Source organism: Sphaeramia orbicularis, chromosome 8 (assembly GCF_902148855.1).
Source record: "Sphaeramia orbicularis chromosome 8, fSphaOr1.1, whole genome shotgun sequence".
NCBI lineage: Eukaryota > Metazoa > Chordata > Actinopteri > Kurtiformes > Apogonidae > Sphaeramia > Sphaeramia orbicularis.
The window spans coordinates 9501967-9524750 of record NC_043964.1 but is presented as its reverse complement, the minus strand read 5'-3'; the positions used below and the strand labels follow the sequence as shown (position 1 = coordinate 9524750).

Below are 22784 nucleotides of genomic sequence, written 5' to 3'. Positions count from 1 at the left end.
TCTCCAAAATTGCTAGTTTATGGAAATTTTTCATGATTGAGTGAGGCGAACCCCGTCATCAAAAGCAGCTCAGAGTCTCACCAGGAAATTTAGCAACGCGGTGGAAGTTGGGCTGCTTTGTGTCCCCAGCTGTACCCATCTGTGGTCCTGTTTCTTCCACCTCCTAGTCCCTCTGGACCATGTGCATTCAGTCCGACTCAAATTTGTGTCCTCTTCAAACTGCAGGGTTTTTGGCCTAGTTTGCTCCTTGGGCTGACCTTATCAGTTTTTTATGAGGACGAAACTTCATAAACATGACAAGCAAGCCCGGATTAAACCATATGGGCAACTGGGCAATTGCCCAGGGGCCCGCGACCTCTGAAGGGCCCTGGGTAGCTCAGGCATAACGAAAATATCTGGTTATCTTTTGCTTATAAATGAAACTGTCCGCAAAAAGTGTTCTTAAATAAATACTGGATACTTTGGAAATGGTTTCTTATTTATTTTTTGTGAAAATGGAGGACACTTCCCTTTCTTTCCAATGTAGTGGATCAATTTTAGATTATACTGATGCTAATGTGTTTTGTTTTCATATCATCATATGCAAGTGAGTGGCCTTGACAAGAGGCTATAGTGGTGCACTTGTAGTTCTATGAGCATTTACACATTTGCACATCAAAATGCATTTGATGATAGTTAGATATTGAAGTATGGGGTATATTTACATATATTCCTGGAACTTATTCTGTATTTTGCCAGATTATAGGGATCCTGGGGTTGTGATGATGGGGCCCTTGAATATTGTTGCCCAGGGTACAATGAAGCGTTAATCTGGCCCTGATGACAAGTGTTGTCCAAGGTACTTCCAAACTGTCATCCTTTACAGATTACTTGTTACTGTTCTTTAAAGGGGTCATATTTTGCTAAACCCACTCAAATTAATACCATGGGGCCTTTGACCAAAGCATCAGAAAGTGATAAGATGGGATGAGAACCATTAAGAGACTACTTTTAAAGGGGTCATATTTTGCTAAACACACTTTTATTAGTCTTTGGTTCATTTATTTGTGTATATGGACCCTAATTGTTCATAAAGTTTAAATTTGAACCCTCCAGGTGCTGCTAAGCTATCTCTGTATTCAGTCCGGCAAAAATTGAGTGGATTTCTACAACCTGTTTAAATTCCTTCTTAATTTGTTGCATCACGACATTTGCACATATAAGGTCAAGACTTCCAACGAACTTTTCTCTGAGTACAACATAATTGTTTATCAGCAGCGGTTGTAGTAAAAACTGAAAATATGTCCAAACTTTGAGCAATTTTTTTTTTTTTTTTTTAACCTTTATTTAACCAGGAAAACTTCATTGAGATTAAAGGCGGCCTTACACTGTGCGAGTTTAGAGACGATTTCTCACTCGTGCGACTCTTTCTGGGATCGGGCCCGATGTGCCTCTAATCGTGTGTCGTGCTTCGTGCAGTGTACATGGGGTAAAGAGAAGCGACTAGCCCCACCTCACGACCAGCAATCGTGTGTTCGCAAGGAAAACGGAGCTGTTTGAAATCCTGCTCGCTCCTCGTGAGTGTATCGTACTGTCAAAGCAGTGCCACGAACCGATGTGCCTCAAATTCTCACACTGCGCATGCGCGAACACAGACGCGTACAGTAGCGTACAAGCTAACAGTAGCTGGCTATTGTCCTAGTGCAGTTTGGCTGTTGCAGCTTACCTCTAGTTCCTGGATGACAGCCCATACTGTCCACGTCTGGACAACCAATGCCTGCACCAAACACATCGTTGTCTTTTCTTCTTTTTTGATTCCTCACAGATAATGGCACATATTACCAAAGCAGCTCGTTGGTTTTTGTTTAGCACTACCATTTCGTGACTCACGCCAATGCACAATCGTCTATATGCACTTTTACGGATTCCTTGGTATTTTAACGTTGTATTTCCGGATACAACACTCAAACGTGTTGTGCGTCCTGTGGTGTATGGTCCTACAGTGTGAGCAGTCAGGTCGCATACGAGCGTCGGTCCGTACAGTGTGAGAGCAGGAATCGTGAGCCTGACTGTACGACTGATTCGCACAGTTTGAGATGGAGCTGCGTGCAACGATCGAAATAATCGCACAGTGTATGGCCGCCTTAAGAATCTCTTTTTCAAGAGTGTCCTGGCCAAGACAGGCAGCAGTACATTAAATAGTCACAGACAGACTTCCATACATAAAACGAATACATAAAAAGCACAAAGACAAGTCAAACCTTCCAAAGTCAACTCAAAAAGTGCTCATGAAATGTAGACAAAAGTGTGTCAGGTAAAACATCTGCAGCCAGATGTCTCCCTCTCAAAGTCACACAGCATCCTCTTAAAAGTGTCCAACGAAACCAGATCCTTCAGTTTCAGGTCGTAGTTTTTTTGTAGTTCATTCCAGGTGAATGGGGCCGCATACCTGAAGGCCTTTTTCCCTGTTCAGTTCTAACTTTAGGAACAGACAACAAGAAAAGATCCTGAGAACGCAGATTATAAGAGTCTGTGGTTCTCCGACTGATGTAGGTCTGAAGGTAGGATGGGAGCAGACCTAGAATAGACTTGTAAATTAAGATACGTCAATGATTCAGTCTGCAAGCCGACAAGGAAGACCATCCTACACGATCATAAAGCAGACAATGATGGGTAAGAGATTTAGAATTGCTGATGAACCTCAGAGCTCCATGATACACACTGTCCAGTGACCGTAAACTATGGGTGGAGGCATGCATGTACAGGGGTTGGACAAAATAATGGAAACACCTTAAAAAATCAACAAAATATAATTTAATATGGTGTAGGTCCGCCTTTTGCGGCAATTACAGCCTCAATTCTCCGAGGTATTGATTCATACAACTTGTGAATTGTTTCCAAAGGAATTTTAAGCCATTCTTCAGTTAGAATACCCTCCAACTCTTTTAGAGACGATGGCGGTGGAAATCGACGTCTTACTTGAATCTCTAAAATTGACCATAAATGCTCAATAATGTTGAGGTCTGGGGACTGTGCCGGCCATACGAGATGCTCAACTTCATTAGAATGTTCCTCATGCCATTCTTTAACAATTCTAGCTGTATGGATTGGGGCATTATCATCTTGAGGTGAAGGTGTTTCCATTATTTTGTCCAACCTCTGTACAAGACATCAGCATAGTCCAGCACAGATAGAAATGTAGCTGAAACCAGTCTCCTTCTTGATTCAAAAGACAGACATGATTTAATTCGAAAGAAGAAGCCAATTACCTAAAATGTTCAGTTGTTGGTTGAACAGGAGCACAGTCAACAACTTGGAGGGGGTGGGGCCTGAAGTGGCTCATGTGCATTTAAAGGGCCAGTGCTCAAAACGGCCTTTCTGGTGTCATTACTCAGAAATAAGCTTGAAGATGGACCTGTGGAGTTGAATTAATGAAGATTAAGACCCATGCATAGCATTTACAGTTTATGTAGACCACAGGGAAATGTTTGAAAATGCATAATTCTATTTAAAATAAGCAAAATATCACTCCTTTAAAAGTCTCAGAACTGTTATGTGTTACATGACTCCTGCATTACTTTTGAGTTACATACAGACTCTCGGCATAAATGGCAGCCACCCCCCCTCAAAAATAAGAGATAACCAAGAGCCTTGGGACGCATAAACTTGCACCCCGAAGTACAAGTGGACAGATAGCTCAGTAAGTAACGCTACGATCTATGACGTTCAAATCCCAGCAGGAACACAAGCATTTTTTTAAAACATTTTACATGTTCAAACAGGGGGCACGGTGCCAAGGACACCGATAGATAAATCCACAATCGATAAAGAATTCTACCTAGTCATAGAAACGTTAGCTTACCTTGTCATTGCTGATCACAGGGATAATGCTAACTAGCTTCTGTAAAGCAGGGTTAGGGTTAGTAAAGAACATAAGTCCATGTGGACAATGGACTGTCTTCTACCATCTTCACCCATTGGCTGAACACCAACCGGAAATAGAACTTTAGAGACGCATTTTTGATTCCCTAAAGCAACATATGATGTTCATCACCAATTTTTCATCAAATCTGTAAAACTCGAGGCATTAGCCTAAGTATCACGAATCCGCTAGTCTTTCCGTGATTAGGCACCTGAAACTCTTTTCCCTCAAGGTGAACAACTTTGAAGTGTACTCCATTACTTTTCTTTTATCTTTTTTATCTTTATTGATTTATCTTGTCTCTTAGCTGTCTCAAGTCTCTCTCTTTAATTAATGTGCTGTAATATATTGTTTTTTTCGGGTGCCTATTGTCATCAGGCCGGGGACTACAGCTTTTTACTGCTATTCATACAGTTAATTAACTGGGATTTTCCATGTTACAATAAATTAATAAACTGAACTACAAGCAGTTTGTTTATTTACATATCAAACCGAAACCATCACTCGGGCGTTTTCCGCAGCAATAAACACGGAAACGGTTTTATTGCTTCTTGCTGCTGCGTGGAATTCTGAAAAAGGCCCGAGTGGTGGTTTGGTTTCGGTTTGGTATGTAAACAAATGGACTGCTTAAAATGGAGTACACTTTGAAGTTGTTCACCGTGAGGTAAGTAATTCAGGTGCGTAATCACGGAAAGACTAACGGATTCGTGATACTTAGGCTATCACTCCAGTTTTACAGATTTCATGAGAAATTGGTAAAGAAAGTCATATGCCGCTTTAAGGTCTCTTGGTCTTGCTGTTTTTTTGTTTGTTTTTTTTTTCATCTGAGCAATTGAATTATTGGCACTACTGAACATGCACCTAGTAAAATATGACTGAAAAATGATTACACTACTGGGTTATAGCAAAAAGTAATCTGTTACTGTAATGCATTACTTTTTTACTCCCAACACCGTACATCACTGATCTTGACAGAGACGTGTCGTAAAGGTGCTTTCATTTCGTCCACGTCTTTAAAAACTACTGAGGCTGCATTAAACAGGACTTCTGATCTGAATTCAGATAATGTTCACAAACAGTGCACTGAAAGCAGAATAGATCTGATGCTTAATTATCGCACCAATGCTGTCATAGCGTGTTTGTGAGAGCGTATCCTATATTCTATTTGTCCTCCTTTATTAATGCAGATGTGAGCTTTTCCTTGTGCAGTGTTGACTTTTACAAATCAATGGGACTATATTTTTAAATACCCTGCCTCAAGGGGGGTTTGTCTTGAGAGATCTGTTCATTTAGCACCAGCAGAACATGGGCACCAACAGTAACAGTAATAGGAAGTCAGTGCAGGTCCCCAAATGACTGAGGATCCACCTCAGAAATGTGTAGCAGGAAGAGGAAAATTTAAGATCTTGTCAGGATTTTTCCCCCTCACCTTTGCTGTCTTTCATCTTCTTCCCTTTTTCTTATCTCTTTGTGGCTGAGTGCATTTCTCTCACCTCGCTCTCTGTCTGTGTTCTATTCTCACGAATTGCGTTGCTTTTACTGAATGTCTTCTGGTTAAATGTTGAGAAAGGCATTGTGTGCTGCTGTCAGTCAAGTAGATTACAGCTCTTGGGGATTCTTATTGCTCATCCCCCAAAAATAAATAGATGGCTCCCGACTTCGCTGGCCAGATATATCTGAAGATGTCTGTTTTTCTTCAATTTTCTGAGGTTGACGTACAGAAAAGTCAACATGAGAGCCAGAAGTGGTAAACTCACTCTAAATTTGAGTCGCTGAAGTTACCAGCAAATCATTTCACACTTGTAGTTCTGTACAAGTTGAAAAGCTTTGATTGATCCAAGACTAGGGGTGTAAGAAAATATCGGTTCCGCAATATATCAAGATATTTCACATCGTGATACTGTATCAATACTAAAAAGTATTGTATTGATAATTACCTCCACCAAGTGAAATGGTGGAGGTTATGTTTCCATCAGGGTTTGTCTGTTTGCAAGGTAACTCAAAAAGTTATGGATGCATTTGGATTAAATTTTCACGAAATGTTGATACTGGCACAAGGAACAAATGATTAAATTTTGCTGGTGATGCGGGGGGGGGGGGGGGGGGGGGCAGATCTGTCTTGGCAGACGTCTGTGCTTTTCTTGTTTATTTTGTTGCTTAACTTTCAAATATTTGTTGATTTTGTCGCATATTTAGTTCATTTTGTTGCTTATCTTGCAAATTTTTGTTGATTTTCTTGTATATTTAATATGTTTTAGTTCATATTGTTGCTTGTCTGGCAAATTTATAAAAATAATTTATAAAAAATAATGACATAATTCAACTTATGGATGTTGGATTTATTTTATTTGCATTGACTATCAGGTAAACTGTTTACTGTAATAACTGTAATGGCAACGTATCTGATGTAAGCAGATGTTTCAAGAAAGGGGCAGGTATTATAAGTTTTCTTCATCCTGCTCCTTTCCAATCATTTAGATTAGAATGAATGAATGAATGAATGAATGAATGAAAATGAAATTTCTAGTTGATTTTGTCGCATGTTTCATTTGTTTTAGTTCATTTTGTTGTTTATCTTGTACATTTTTTTTCAAAATTTTGTCTGATATTTAGTTTGTTTTAGTTCATTTTGTTGCTTATCTTGCACTTTTTTGTTGATTTTGTCGTATATTTGGTTTGTTTTAGTTCATTTTGTTGCATATCTTGTTGATTTCGTTTATTTTGTTCGTTTTTTTATCCATTTTGTTTCTTGCTCTGTATTTTGTTAATTGTATTGTTAACACTAAAGTCTTTAAGCATCTAAAATCTCTGCTTCGTGTTGGTTTTAGACTCTTCTCGTTTGACTTTTGTGCGGGGGGGGGGCTGATCTGTCTTGGCAGATTCATAATATCACATTGTTCCAGAATATGTTTCCACTAAGTGACTAACGTTCATACTTTCCCAGGTATTTTGCAGCTGGCTAGCTTGACAACCGTCGACAACAGATGCCGCTAGAAACTGTCACGAGACTATCTGTGAAAGCCCATTAGTGATTAAAATAGATAAAATAAAAGCGTGGCAAGACTCAACAAAAAGGTGTGTTTGAGAACTACATGCGGGTCGCACAAACACTAAACTTTGATGTCAAGTAGGGGGCCGCAAAATATTATCCCACAAGGTGGATTTAGCCCCTGGGCCATGAGTTTGAGACCCCTGCTGTGAATAAATAGACTCAATTCATACTGTATATCCAGGGTGCGATTTGTCAAAAAAAAAAAAAAAAAAAAAAAGGGGGGGGGCAGCAGTTAAGGGTGCAGTCCATAACTAACGGAACTAACGTTGGCGTGAAATGAAACTGAAACTTTACGTACTTCAACGTCTGACTCCCTGGTTCTATTCCTCTATTACACTGGTCAACAACAAATGTATTGTTTCAGTTTTTTGAGCTGATTTAGGATCATTTTGGTGTGCTGAATCCAAAAATCACATTAATTTTGCTCAATCAGGTCAACTTTCTGAACTATGCTATATATTGGCTTTTTAACATTTTTGCTTACATTTATGGGCATTTTCACATCATATTATACAAAATTCTTTCATATTTCTTGCAATAAACGAGTTCTGAAGATTTTACTTTTGCCAATTTATGATTAACGTTTTTTTTAATATTACAGGTGAATGAAATGGCTTCGACTAGAAGATCTTACAAAAATAAGCCTGATGTATTCTGCTACATCTGCGGTGAATACACCATTGTACCTAACAGGAATCAAGTCACAAGTTTCATAAAGTGTGCTTACCAATCTTATTTTGGTATTAATTATTATATTTTGTGAAAAGATCAAATTTTTCCAAATCAAATTAGCAAAAAAACCTGACCTGATTGAGAAAAACAGATGTCATTTTTGGATTTAGCGGTGCAAAACGGTCCTAATTCAGTTGAAAAAACCTAGACAACTTGCAAAAAACATTTTTTTTGCAACCCAGTGTTATACAGCAGAGCTTACATGAAATTTTCACAGCTTCTATCCTGTATCCACTGGACCCCCTCCACAAATGCGGGGCCCCATGAATTTGTCACATTTACCCCCCCTTTACAGCGCCCCAGTGCATGGGGACGTTCGCCAATTCTGAGGCTGCTGACAGTTCGGTTCAGGTGAACGTTAGTGCCAGTAATGTAGGATATAGGTGGAAGAAAACTGGCACAACCTGCCTGTTATTTACACTGGGATGGTGTGCAGTCACCCCCCCACCCCCCCCACCCACCAAGGAGGAAATTCATTGAGCAGAAGTAGGGTTGATCCCCCCATACCCCCCAACAAATCGCAGTCTGCATATCTTTACAGTCTAATGTACTGGTATCTTTGGCATAACTTCATATACATTTTTTTTTTTTATTCTCAATGCTGAAATGCTAGTTTTACACTGAACAAAAATATAAATGCACCACTTTTGTTTTTGCTCCCATTTTTCGTGAGCTGAACTCAAAGATCTAAAACTTTTTCTATGTACACAAAAGGCCTATTTCTCTCAAATATTGTTCATAAATTTGTCTAAATCTGTGTTAGTGAGCACTTCTCCTTTGTCCTTTGCTGAGATAATCCATCCACCTCACAGGTGTGGCATATCAAGATGCTGATTAGACAGCAGGATTATTGCACAGCTGTGATTTAGGCTGGCCACAATAAAAGGCCACTCTAAAATGTGCACTTTTACTGTATTGGGTGGTCCAGGGGGGTCAGAAAACCAGTCAGTATTTGGTGTGACCACCATTTTCCTCGCACAGTCTTCTTCATGAATTCTCTGAAACAGCTTTGGAGATGGCTTATGGTAGGGAAATGAACATTCAATTCACAGGCAAAAGCTCTGGTAGAGATTCCTGAAGTCAGCATGACCAGTGCATATTCCCTCAAAACTTGTGACATCTGTGGTATTGTGCTGTGTGATAAAACTGCACATTTTGGAGTGGCCTTTTATTGTGGCCAGCCTAAGGCACACCTGTGCAAAAATCCTGCTGTCTAATCAGCATGTTAATATGCCACACCTGTGAGGTGGATGGATTATCTCAGCAAAGACGAAGTGTTCACTAACACAAATTTAGACAGATTTGTGAACAATATTTGAGAGAAATAAACCTTGTGTGTACACAGAAAAAGTTTTAGATCTTTGAGTTCAGCTCATGAAAAATGGGAGCAAAAACAAAAGTGGGGCATTTATATTTTTGTTCAGTGGAGATTATTTTTTAATATTTGAAAGTAGAAATACGATATATAGCCCCTTTAATAGTCTGGACTTCCAATTTCGAACATTGCATATTCTTTGAAGTACAGCTGCAGCCAGTACAGTATTTGTTATGATATGAGGTAAGTAAAAAAAAAAAAAAAGTCCAATGGTATGTGTCCAATCTGATCTGAGCGATGGTAGAGGTGGGTTAGTCTGTGGTCCGTCTCACTTTGCCCTCCTGCTGTGTGCTAGTTTTTGAGATTCTGGTGATGTGTAGGTGAGACTGGCTGAAGATGGGCATGGACAGCTGGGAAGGTTGTAGTTTGGGAAGATGGGAGGCAATGAGTTTTTTGTTGAAATTGGATTTTATTTTTGTCCACTTTGAGACCTCCATCTTATCCAGCAACCCAGTCCTCCCACTCAATTTCCATCTCACCGTGTGAAAATTGGAGCGATATAAAGATGTGAGCAAAAGATAGAGAGGACTGTCAGCGATGGTAAAAGGAGGGCACGGGAATGGCGAAAGATGCAGACGGTGAGATAGAAGGAAGGGAGAGAGAGAGGGAGATGGAAGGGGGACAAGGCGGCGGCGCACAGATTTGGACATTTCCAGAGCACAGCAGCAAATGTCTTGACCAGATGTGGCACGATAGCTTTTACTCATGTGAAGAAACAAATTGTGTAGTGACAAAAAACAACAGTAAATTATTTCTTTTTAGCTGTGTTTTTTCTCTCTATTTTCAGAGTTTAAATAAAACGAACAATTTGGATAGAATCATGTGGAGGAAAATATGAAAGAGATCATGTCAGTCAGGGACATTTGGATCCAGTCCTGCATCAGTTTGTGGAGGTTTCCAAAAAGATAAGGATGCAGAGTGAAATGTGAATAAAAACAGACTGCAGAATGATTTACAGATTTCATAAACTCATACTGTATCCACCAGTGTTGTGCAAGATAGTTCCAAACTGTAATACATTACAGATTACTTGTCACTATTTATTTATTTATTTATTATTTGTTATTATTATTTATTTATTATTATTCCTATTCAAAAAGGCTTTTTAGTCTCCCACCTGACCCAGGGCCACTACAAACTGATTACACTCTATGTATTCATCATAAAGTACTCCACCCCCCCCCACCCCACCCCAGTCTCTCTATATCTCTATCGCTCTCTCTTTTCTCCTCCTTTACTCTCTCTCTCTCTCTTTAACCCCAACTGGTCAAGGCAGACAGCCATCCTTCAGGAGTCTGGGTCTGCTCGAGGTTTCTGCTGTTAAAGGGAAGTTTTTCCTCGCCACTGTCACCAATCACACGTCTTTGCTCCTGAAGGATTCTGTTGGGTCTCTGTAAACTTAATGACCTCCGCCAAGGAGGTTATGTTTTTACCAGGCTTTGTTTGTTTGTCTGTCTGTTTGTCTGTCTGTTAGTGTGCAACATAACTCAAAAAGTTATGGACAGATTTTGATGAAATTTTCAGGGTTTGTTGGAAATGGGGTAAGGAAGAAATGATTAAATTTTGGTGGTGATCGGGGGTGGGGGGGCCCACGGGGGGGCCCATTTCCAACAAACCCTGAAAATTTCATCAAAATCTGTCCATAACTTTTTGAGTTATGTTGCACACTAACGGACAGACAAACAGACAGACAAACAAACAAACAAACAAACAAACAAACAAACAAACCCTGGCAAAAACATAACCTCCTTGGCGTGGGGGGGCCCACGGGGGGGGGGGGGGGGGGGGGGGGGGGGGGGGGGGGCACTGATCAGCCATGGCAGAGGTCTGCGCTCTCCGAGTGCTTCTAGTTTGATTCTGATTTGAATTGATAAAGCACTTTGTGACTGTCTGTGAAAAGTGCTCTATAAATAAAATTTACTTACTTACTTACTTACTTATTATTACCTCCGCCAAGGAGGTTATGTTTTTGCCAGGGTTTGTTTGTCTGTCTGTCTGTTTGTTTGTCTGTCCGTTACTGTGCAACATAACTCAAAAAGTTATGGACAGATTTTGATGAAATTTTCAGGGTTTGTTGGAAATGGGGTAAGGAAGAAATGATTAAATTTTGGTGGTGATCGGGGGTGGGGGGGCCCACGGGGGGGGGGGCACTGATCAGCCTTGGCGGAGGTCTGCGCTCTCCGAGTGCTTCTAGTTACCTATTATTATTACCAGGAGGAATTGTGATCACTTTGCTTTAGGGTTGGGAATCTTAGTTGTAAGGCCGATACGATACGCATCTCGATACAGCATCTCCAATCCGATATATTAAAGATACGTGTATGGCATCTCACGACGTGATGCGATATGATTCACACCCAAATCATGATACAGAACAATTAAGCACATTCTGATTGAACACATTTAATCTGGTAAAAACAAAAAATGCAGTGCAATTCAATGAGCTTGATTATTTATTTATTAAATAAGACCATGACTTTTTACAAAGTGGCTTTAGTTCAGTTTCAGAACACGTGCCTCACATTCAGTCAGTGAAAAAGTTAGGACTTTGTTTCCAAAGTCGTTTTCTCTGTATGTTTCTAATATTCAACTTCTTGCTCCCTCGCAGAATCAATTTGTAATGTAATGTATCTGTAATGTAGGTAAAACAGAAAAAGGTTCTGTCACTGTAAGAGACACCTGCACAAGGTATTCTGGATGCGCTGTTGGATATGTATGACTGTTTAAGGAAATATCTCCGCTATGTACGGCAGTATTAAATGCAGTTCATATAGTAAAAAGTACACGTTCATAAACCACATGTCGTCTCCTCCCTTCTAAGTCTGTCAGACTCACGTACAGACTTTACAGTATTCATCTGCGGCGCTAATGCCACAGTCCATCCACGGAGCTCAGACTGTTAGTGTACAGCAGGGGTGTCAAACATGCAGCCCAGGGGCCAAATGTGGCCCCCCAAGGGTCCAGTTCGGCCCCTAGGATGTTTTTGCCAAGTGCAAAAATTCCACAGTCTTGAGTTGAATTAAGCAAAAACAATTTAGCTTGAATTAAGGAAAAAATCTTGAATTAAGCAAAAAAAAAAAAAAAAACTTCAATTAAGTAAAAAAAAATCTTCAATTAAGCCAAAAAAAATCTCAAATTTATGTTTATGTTTATGTTTACGCATTTGGCAGACGCTTTTTTCCAAAGCGACTTACAGGGGAAAACCAATTAAATCACTCAATCAATCAAATTTTATTTATATAGCGCCAGATCACAAAAAAGTTATCTCTTGACATTTTATATATAGAGTTGGTCAAAACCAGACTCTAAGTCAATTCTACAGAAACCCAACAGAATCCTCCTGGAGCAAACACTTGTGACTGGTGACAGTGGAAGGAAAAACTTCCCTTTAACAGCAGAAACCTTGAGCAGACCCAGACTCCTGGAGGATGGACGTCTGCCTTGACCAGTTGGGGTTAAAGAGAGAGAGTAGAGAAGGGGAAAAAGAGAGAGCGACAGAGATAGGGACTGGGGGAGAGGGGGAGAAGGGGGGAGTAGGGGGAGACACATGGAGGCGGTTGAGGATAAGTGAGTGGTGATGATGAGGGCAGGGAAGAGGCCGGACCACCGCAGCAGGTCCAGAGATAATCGTGAAAGAATCTGTGGTTATCCTGGGAAAAACCTTATTCGAATATTTAAAATGGAATGTTTGAAAGTGCTAGGACAGGAGGTGCTCTCGGAAGAGCTGGGTCTTCAGGAGCTTCTTGAAGATAGGCAGGGATGACTCTGTTCTTGTAGCACTTGGTAGAGCGTTCCACCAACGTGGAACGACCCATGAAAAGAGCCTGGATTGTCTTGTACAAGGTCTGGGGACCACCAGACTACGTTCCCCAGACGAGCGGAGTGGTCGTGGGGCGACATAAGCTTTTATTAGTGCCACCTAAGTAGACAGGAGCAGACCCACGGAGAATTTTGTAGGCTAGGATTAAAGATTTGAATTTGATGCGGGCAGCTATGGGTAGCCAGTGTAACTCAATGAGTAAGGGGGGTGACATGTGCCCTTTTAGGCTGATTGAAGACCAGACGCGCTGCTGCATTCTGGACCATCTGTAGTGGTTTGACAACACAAGCTGGGAGGCCCGTTAGAAGAGCATTGCAGTCGTCAAGACGGGAGATAACCATAGTCTGCACCAGGAGCTGGGTGGCCTGTTCGGTTAGGTATGGCCTGATCTTTCTTAGGTTGAACAGAGTGAAACGGCATGATCGGGTGACAGAGGCAACGTGATCCGTGAAGGTCAACTGATTATCAATCATGACTCCCAAGTTACGTACTACACTGGTAGGAGCCAGAGGTATGGAGTCAATAGTGATGGAGATGTCCTGCTGTATGGTTGGCTTAGCTGGGAAGACCAGCAGTTCAGTTTTGGACAGGTTCAGCTGAAGGTGATGGGCTTTCATCCATGCAGATATGTCAGAGAGACAATCTGAGATCCGCACTGAGACTGTGGAGTCATCAGGTGGGAATGACAGATAGAGCTGGGTATCATCAATCAATCAATCAATTTAGCAAAAAATCTTGAATTAAGTAAAAAAAAAAATCTTCAATTAAGTAAAAAAAATCTTCAATTAAGCCAAAAAAAATCTCAAATTAGCAAAAAATCTTGAATTAAGCAAAAAAAAAAAATTCTTCAAATAAGTAAAAAAAAAAAAAAAAAAAATCTTCAATTAAACCAAAAAAATCTTGAATTAATTTTTTAAAAATCTTGAATTAAGCCAAAAAAAATCTTCAATTAAGTAAAAAAAACTGTATTAAGCCAAAAAAAAAATCTAGAATCAACAACTTATTTTTTTTTTCTTGTTTTAGTGCAAAACATAACATTAAATTATGAAAATATTTACATTTACAAACTATCCTGTAACACTAAACGTGAATAACCTGAACAAATATGAACAACCTGAAATGTCTAAAGAAAATTAAGCACAATTTAACAATTTTTCTGCCTGTTCCTCAGTGTTTAGTGTCTTTGTAGATCTGATCCATAATGTACATGGACAAATGAGAAGTTGAGGAATAATACTGTTAAAATTGCACTAAATTTTCTTACGTTTTTTAATTTAAATTTCAGTTTTTTCAGTTTTTTGTTTTTTTTTTGTTTTTTTTTTTTAGATAGTTTATAAAAGTAAGTATTTTCATAATTTAATGTTTGTTTTGTTTTTTTTTTTACACTAAAACAAAGAAAAATTTGGAGTTGTCATTATTTCTAGGTTATTCTGTTATTATTTTTCTGGTCCGGCCCACTGCAGATCAAATTTAGCTGAATATGACTCTTGAACTAAAATGCGTTTGACACCCCTGCATTACACATTTTCCCAACATATATATTGAATCTTTAAACTGAGGAAATCAGGCTTTTTGGGTGAGTGGGGACAGGGCTGTGTTTACCCCTCACCTTTTAACAACAGCCTGTAAACATCTGTGATCTGAGGAGAGCAGATGATGGAGTTTTAGGAGTGTAGTGTCGTCCCACTCTTGTCTGATATAAGATTCTAGCTGCGCAACAGGCCTGGGTGTCTTTTGTCGTATTTTTCCTTTCATGATGCACCAAATGTTTGCAGTTTTGTGAAAGGTCTGGAGTGCAGGCCGACCAGTTCAGGACCTGGACTCTTCTACCACGAACCCATGCTGATGGAATAGATGCAGGATGTGATTCAGCAACAAAAACTAAAACAAACACCATCCAGGAGTATTGAGTGGCTACAATTCTACATCAGACACAATAGTTTTATTTAGAGCAAGGGTGTTAAAATCATTTTAGTTAGGGATCATATTCGGCTAAATTTGATCTGCAGTGGGCCGGACCACAAAAATAATAACAGAATAACCTAGAAATAATGACAACTCCACATTTTTTGTCTTTGTTTTAGTGTAAAAAACCCGTTAAATTATGAAAATACTTACTTTTATAAACTATCCAAAAAAAAAAATCCTAAAAAACTGATATTTAAATGAAAAAACGTGAGAAAATTTAGTGCAATTTTCACAATATTATTCCTCAACTTCTCATTTGTCCATGTGCATTATGGGTCAGATCTACAAAGACACTAAACACTGAGGAACAGGCAGAAAAATTATTAAATTGTGCTTAATTTTCTTCAGACATTTCAGGTTGTTCATATTTGTTCAGGTTATTCACATTTTAGTGTTACAGGATAGTTTGTAAATGTAAATATTTTCATAATTTAATGTTATTTATTGCACTAAAACAAAGAAAAATAATTAAGTTGTTTATTCTAGATTTTTTTTATTTAACTGAAGATTTTTTTTTTTGGCTTAATTCAAGATTTTTTTTATCTTGATTGAAGTTTTTTTTTTGGTGTAATTCAAGATTTTTTGCTAAATTTGAGATTTTTTTTTTTTTTTTTTTGGCTTAATCGAATAATTTCTTACTTAATTGAAGATTTTTTTTTTTGGCTCAATTCAAGATTTTTTTACTCAATTGAAGATTTTTTTTTTTTTGGCTTAATTCAAGATTTTATTTTTTTTTTATCTTGATTGAAGATTTTTTTTTGGCGTAATTCAAGATTTTTTGCTAAATTTGAGATTTTTTTTTGTTTTGGCTTAATCGAATAATTTTTTACTTAACTGAAGAATTTTTTTGGCTCAATTCAAGATTTTTTTACTTAATTGAAGATTTTTTTTTTTTTTTGGCTTAATTCAAGATTTTTTATTTTTTATCTTGATTGAAGATTTTTTTTTGGCTTAATTGAAGATTTTTTTTTGGCTTAATTCAAGATTTTTTTTATCTTGATTGAAGATTTTTTTTTGGCGTAATTCAAGATTTTTTGCTAAATTTGAGATTTTTTTTTTTTTTGGCTTAATCGAATAATTTTTTACTTAATTGAAGTTTTTTTTTTTGGGCTCAATTCAAGACTTTTTTACTTAATTGAATATTTTTTTTTTTTTGGCTTAATTCAAGATTTTTTTTTGTTTAATTCAAGATTTTTTTTTTTTATCTTGATTGAAGATTTTTTTTTTTTTGCTTGATTCAAGATTTTTTGCAAAATTTGAGATTTTTTTTTTTTTTCTTAATTAAAGAATTTTTTAATTGAAGATTTGTTTTGGGCTTAATTCAAGATTTTTTTTTTTTATCTTGATGGAAGATTTTTTTTTTGGCTTAATTCAAGGTTTTTTGCTAAATTTGAGATTTTTTTTTTTACTTAATTGAAGATTTTTGGAGGGGGGGGGCTTAATTCAAGATATTTTCCTTAATTCAAGCTAAAAATTTTTTGCTTAATTCAACTCAAGACTGTGGAATTTTTGCACTTGGCAAAAACATCCCAGGGGCTGAACTGGACCCTTTGGCGGGCCGGATTTGGCCCCCGGGCCGCATGTTTGACACCTCTGATTTAGAATATTCAAAATGTCACCTATGTTGTTTGGCGAAGAAACTATTATATATGAGTTCAGGACCTTTTGAAATCATTGTATTTGGTTTTATTTATATTTCAAACAGCATCCCAACGTTTTACACCCCCCCCCCAAAGGGTATTGTTTTTGGTTTGTTTGGTGACACTTTAGCAGCATTTATATCAGACTGGGTTTATAGATTGCCAGTGACTCAGAATAGATGTGTTTACATTTTGGGAAAAGTAGGTCAAAGTTCAAATTTTTAATGAGTTTTTAATATCTCTTTTTTTTTCCTCATTTACTTATAATGGCTGAAATTTGTCTATGCTGTCTATGTCTATGCTGACATCAGCACATGCACAGGACATGATGAAATCAGCTGGACCGATGCCAAAATAAACTACAATAAGTGTGAGGGGTGGGGGCTTGTTGTGTTTGGAACTACTTGTTTAGAATTGGGGTGAAAATAATATTTTTTGGCCACATTGTTCATGACTGAAAGAGCTCATCCATCCTTCATCCTCCTTCCTTCCATCCATCCAACCAACCGTCTGTCCGCCATCCATCCACCTTCCTTCCATCCTTCCTTCCTTCCTTCCTTCCTTCCATCCATCTATCCAACTTCTTTCCGTTCATCCTCCATCCATCCATTCTTCCTTCCTTCCTTCCTTCCTCCATCCCATTCTTCCCTCCTTCCTTCCTTCCTTCCTTCCTTCCTTCCTTCCATCCATCCATCCATCCATCCATCCATCCAACTCAACCACCAACCACCAACCTTCTTTCCATCCAACCGACCACCATCCACCATCCATCCATCCACTAACCAACCGTCCGTCCGTCCATCCGTCCGTCCTAGCCGTCCGTCCACCCACCATTCTTCCTTCCTTCCTTCCATCCATCCATCCATCCATCCATCCATTCTTCCTTCCTTCCTTCCATCCATCCATCCATCTTCCTTCCTTCCTTCCTTCCATCCATCCATCCATCCAACCCACCAACCAACCAACCAACCAACCAACCTTCTTTCCATCCAACCGACCATCCATCCAGCCATCCATCCAACCAACCAACCGTCCGTCCGTCATCCGTCTGTCACCCACCCACCATCCATTCTTCCTTCCTTCCTTCCATCCATCCATCATCCATCCAACAACCAACCTTCTTTCCATCCACCAACCAACCATCCATCCATCCAACCAACCAACCAACCAACCAACCTTCTTTCCATCCAGCCAACCAACCATCCATCCAACCAACCAACCAACCATCCATCCAACCAACCAACCAACCAACCAACCAAACCTTCTGTCCGTCCGTCTGTCCACCCACCCACCCACCCTTCCATCCACCCATCCATCCACCAATCCATCCATCAGCAGCAGTCTAAGCAGTAAATCCCAGACCTCCCCTCTCCCACCTCCTCCTTTAGCTCCTCCGGGGCACCGAGGCATTCCAAGACCAGCTGAGAGTTCTAATCCCACATCACCATGGATGCCTGTACCTCTGTGGCTGGCTTCTATCAGTGTGGAGGAGCGCTGACTCTGCTGTGGACCCCGCTCAGTTGAACGGACTAAGCAAAGTTCCAGTCACCCTTCAAAGGAAACCCATTTCTGCTCCTTAAATCTGCAACCATTTTTTGATAAGTTTATCCACTTAGCTTAAAAAAAAATAAAACTTGGACTATTTGCACTACAATAATATATACATATATTTTTACATCCCTGTACATATCCAGTCAATGTATAAAAAATCCAATTTGTACATATTACATTATAAATCCACTGTAAATCTCAACCCATTGTTGTCCTTGTCTCCAGTCGAATGTTTGTCTGTATTAATTCTAGGTCAGCATGTGATTGGGTTCATGTTGTCTGGGTTCATGTTGGAACTGTATGTTGTGAGCGATGTAAAACCGAAGCCAGATTCCTTGTATATTCACATACTTGGCCAATAAAGCTGATTCTGATTCTGAATCTTTATTCCCAGTAAGACTCCCCCAGCCGGCATGTCCACGTGGGCCCCAGAAGGGTTACAGTTGGGCTGCATTTAAGGGTCCCATGTGGGTTTGTCCTCAGTTTCCATGGTGACCCCACATGTGTTTGCCCATATCAGAATCAGAATCAGAGATCTGAATATCTTATATTATTTATTCTTCACACTATTTATCCCACGATATTTATCTGTCATGTCATTTGCACTAGTTAAATTCTATGTTTTACAAATATCTTAGTTTGCAATACTTTTTTTATTTTTTAATGTAAATAACTGTTCCTTTTACTGATATGTGTTGTTGTTTTACTGATATTTGTTGTTGTTTTACTTATATTTGTTGTTGTTTTACTTATATTTGTTGTCTGTCTGTAAATTCTTGCACTGAACTGGAGAGCTTTGCCTCACTTTTGCTGTACTGGGTACAATGACAATAAAGAGATTCTGATTCTGATTTTGATTCTGATATGGGCAAACACATGTGGGTAGTGATGGGAATCGATGAGAATTTAACGATTCCGATTCCATTATTGATTTTACTTATCGATCCGATTCCTTATCGATTCTCTTATCGATTTTCATAGGGTGAGGGAATGAAAGAGTACAAACAGGTGAGTTTGCATTAACTGTCTTTTCTATTTACATCTCTGCACAAAAATATACCATATACAGTATGTACAAATAATAACGGATGAAGCGGGGCCTGGTTTGGGGGGGAGGGGCAGGGCGAGGCGGCAGCGGCGGTGGTGTGCAGTGAAAGTGAAACTAAAGATGCTTTACTAATTCCTCTATTGCCGCATTTCCACTACACGGAACCAGTTCGACTCGGCTCCTCTCCCATTGTTGTGCACCTCATTTCCTTTCTCCTACCTTCGGAACTTATATTTGAGGGGGTACGACGTTTGTTGCCCGCACCGGAACCGGAACTGGGCCCGGATGACGGCCTGGTGTTCACTCTGCCGCGACATTCACAAGCACAGCTAAGTAGCGTACCAAATACGTGACATTCCTGTAAATGAATCCCATGCTGTGGACAAATGTTTGAACATATTGGAGGGATTCCACCCTTTACAAGAAATGGAAGCTTTTCAAGTGTTCCAGTGGACCTGGTGTCGTCTTTTTAGATCGTTTGTCCCTCAACACCATGTTGGCTACTTTCTGACCAAAACAATGCAGCGTATGCGTGACGTCATCGCGGATGCGCAACAAAGGCGGAATCGATAAGTAGAATCGTTAAGCAGGCAGGCAAACGATTCCAAGGAATCAAGCTACTGAGTTCTCAAAAAGAACCGGTTCTTGATTCCCATCCCTACATCTGGGGTCACCATGGAAACTGCAGACAAACCCACATGGGACCTTTATATTCAGCCCAGATGGAACCCCTCTGGGGCCCACGTGGACATGCTGGCTGGGGACTGATTGTTGAACCAAATATGAGGCTCAAATAGAAAATTATCCAAAAAATGTCCATGAAGGCTAAATACCAGGTCAACAGATTTACATTGTGTTAACCTGAGAAAACAACACATTCCACAAAGTGTGCCAATTATCAAAATGTATATCATAACACATCAGTGAAACTAATTAGTTTTGCAGTGCTCAACACAAGAAACCGAAAACAAACGACATCCCAAACATAATTTGATTAAGTTGAAAATATCACAACAGCTTCTGCTTGTTTAGACTCTTCGTTTGGAAGTGAATACAACATTCTGTTGAATGCCATGCTTATGGTGGCCCCAAGGTGCAACAGCCCAAAATATTATCCACTATAAGAAAAAAAAAGAGAACAGCCCAAAATATTATCCACTGTAAGAAAAAAAAAGAGAACAGCCCAAAATATTATCCACTATAAGAAAAAAAGAGAACAGCCCAAAATATTATCCACTGTAAGAAAAAAAAAAAGAGAACAGCCCAAAATATTATCCACTATAAGAAAAAAAGAGAACAGCCCAAAATATTATCCACTGTAAGAAAAAAAAAGAGAACAGCCCAAAATATTATCCACTGTAAGAAAAAAAAGAGAAAAAGCCCAAAATATTATCCACTGTAAGAAAAAAAAAAAGAGAAACAGCCCAAAATATTATCCACTATAAGAAAAAAAGAGAACAGCCCAAAACAATTATCCACTGTAAGAAAAAAAAAAAGAGAACAGCCCAAAATATTATCCACTGTAATAAAAAAAGAGAATAGCCCAAAATACAATCAACTATAAAAAAAAAAGGAGAACAGCTCAAAATATTATCCACTATAAGAAAAAAAAGAGAACAGCCCAAAACAATTACCCACTATAAGAATAAAAAAAAGAGAACAGCCCAAAATATTATCCACTATAAGAAAAAAAAGAGAACAGCCCAAAACAATGACCCACTATAAGAATAAAAAAAAGAGAACAGCCCAAATATTATCCACTGTAAGAAAAAAAAAAAGAGAACGGCCCAAAATATTATCCACTGTAAGAAAAAAAAAAAAGAGAACAGCCCAAAATATTATCCACTGTAATAAAAAAAGAGAATAGCTCAAAATACAATCAACTATAAAAAAAAGGAGAACAGCTCAAAATATTATCCACTATAAGAAAAAAAAGAGAACAGCCCAAAACAATTACCCACTATAAGAATAAAAAAAAGAGAACAGCCCAAAATATTATCCACTATAAGAAAAAAAAAGAGAACAGCCCAAAACATGACCCACTATAAGAATAAAAAAAGAGAACAGCCCAAATATTATCCACTATAAGAAAAAAGAGAACAGCCCAAAATATATCCACTGTAAGAAAAAAAAAAGAGAACAGCCCAAAATATTATCCACTATAAGAAAAAAAGAGAACAGCCCAAAATATTATCCACTGTAAGAAAAAAAAAAGAGAACAGCCCAAAATATTATCCACTATAAGAAAAAAAGAGAACCGCCCAAAATATTACTCACTGTAAGAAAAAAAAAAAGAGAACAGCCCAAAATATTATCCACTCGGTAATAACAAAAAGAGAATAGCCCAAAATACAATAAACTATTAAAAAAAGGAGAACAGCTCAAAATATTATCCCTATAAGAAAAAAAGAGAACAGCCCAAAACAATTCACCCTATAAGAATAAAAAAAAGAGAACTGCCCAAAATATTATCCACTATAAGAAAAAAAAAGAGAACCAGCCCAAACAATGACCCACTCTAAAAAAAAAAACAAGAGAACAGCCCAAAATATTATCCACTATAAAAAAAACAACAACAAGAGAACAGCCCAAAATATTATCCACTATAAAAAAAAAAAGAGAACAGCCCAAAATATTATCCACTGTAAAAAAACAAGAGAACAGCCCAAAATATAATCAACTATAAAAAAAAAAAAAAAGGAGAACAGCTCAAAATATGATCCACTATAAAGAAAAAAAAGAGAACAGCCCAAAACAATTACCCCACTATAAGAATAAAAAAAGAGAACAGACCCAAATATTATCCACTATTTTTAAAATAACTTTATTTCTAGCGCACTGACCTCCACTTCTGGTGGGCTACTTCGTTAGCACTAGCCACATTAGCTCAAGGCCTTAAAATTTTTCAGCCTATGCTTTTATTTTGTTGTGGTGGCCTTAATTTTAAAGCAAGAGACCTTTGGGGTAAACGGCACCCCCCTAATTGAAAAGATGAATGATGTTTTTTTTTTTTCTTATAGTGGATAATTTTTTGGGTAGTTCTATTTTTTTTCTTCTATGGATATTTTTTTTTGGGCTGTTCTCTTTTTTCTTATAGTGGATAATTTTTTGGGTTCTCTTTTTTTTATTATAATGGATGATTTTTTTGGCTGTTCTCTTTTTTCCTTTTATGGATAATTTTTTGGGCTGTTCTCTTTTTTATTATAAGGGATAATTTTTTGGGCTGTTCTCTTTTTTTATAGTGGATAATTTTTTGGATCTGTTCTTTTTTTTTATAGTGGATAATTTTTTGGACTGTTCTCTTTTTTTTCTTATAATGGATAATTTTTTTTTTCTTTTTCTTTTTTTTTCTTTTATGGTTAATTTTTTGAGTTGTTCTCTTTTTTTCTATAGTGGATAATTTTTTTGGGCTGTTCTCTTTTTTCTTTTAGTGGAATAATTTGTTGACTGTTCTCTTTTTTCTTATAATGGATAATTTTTTTGGCTTTTTTTTCTTTTTTCTTAATGGATAATTTTTTGGACTGTTCTCTTTTTTTCTTATAATGGATAATTTTTTTTGGCTTTTTTCTTTTTTTTCTTAATGGATAATTTTTTGAGCTGTTCTCTTTTTTTTCTTCTATGGATAATTTTTTGAGCTTTCTCTTTTTTTTTTAATCTTCTATGGATAATTTTTTGAGCTGTTGCACCTGGACCACCG

At 38.1% G+C, this 22784-nt stretch overlaps 1 long non-coding RNA gene across 1 annotated transcript in view; it reads right to left on the bottom strand.

Moving 5' to 3' along the window:
• Positions 1 to 22784, bottom strand: part of LOC115424581 (uncharacterized) — a 38383-nt gene that overhangs the window by 9151 nt on the left and 6448 nt on the right. The window contains exon 3 of the long non-coding RNA XR_003936103.1: positions 4860 to 4868. This is a non-coding gene — a long non-coding RNA (uncharacterized LOC115424581). The remainder of the gene's footprint in view (positions 1 to 4859; positions 4869 to 22784) is intronic.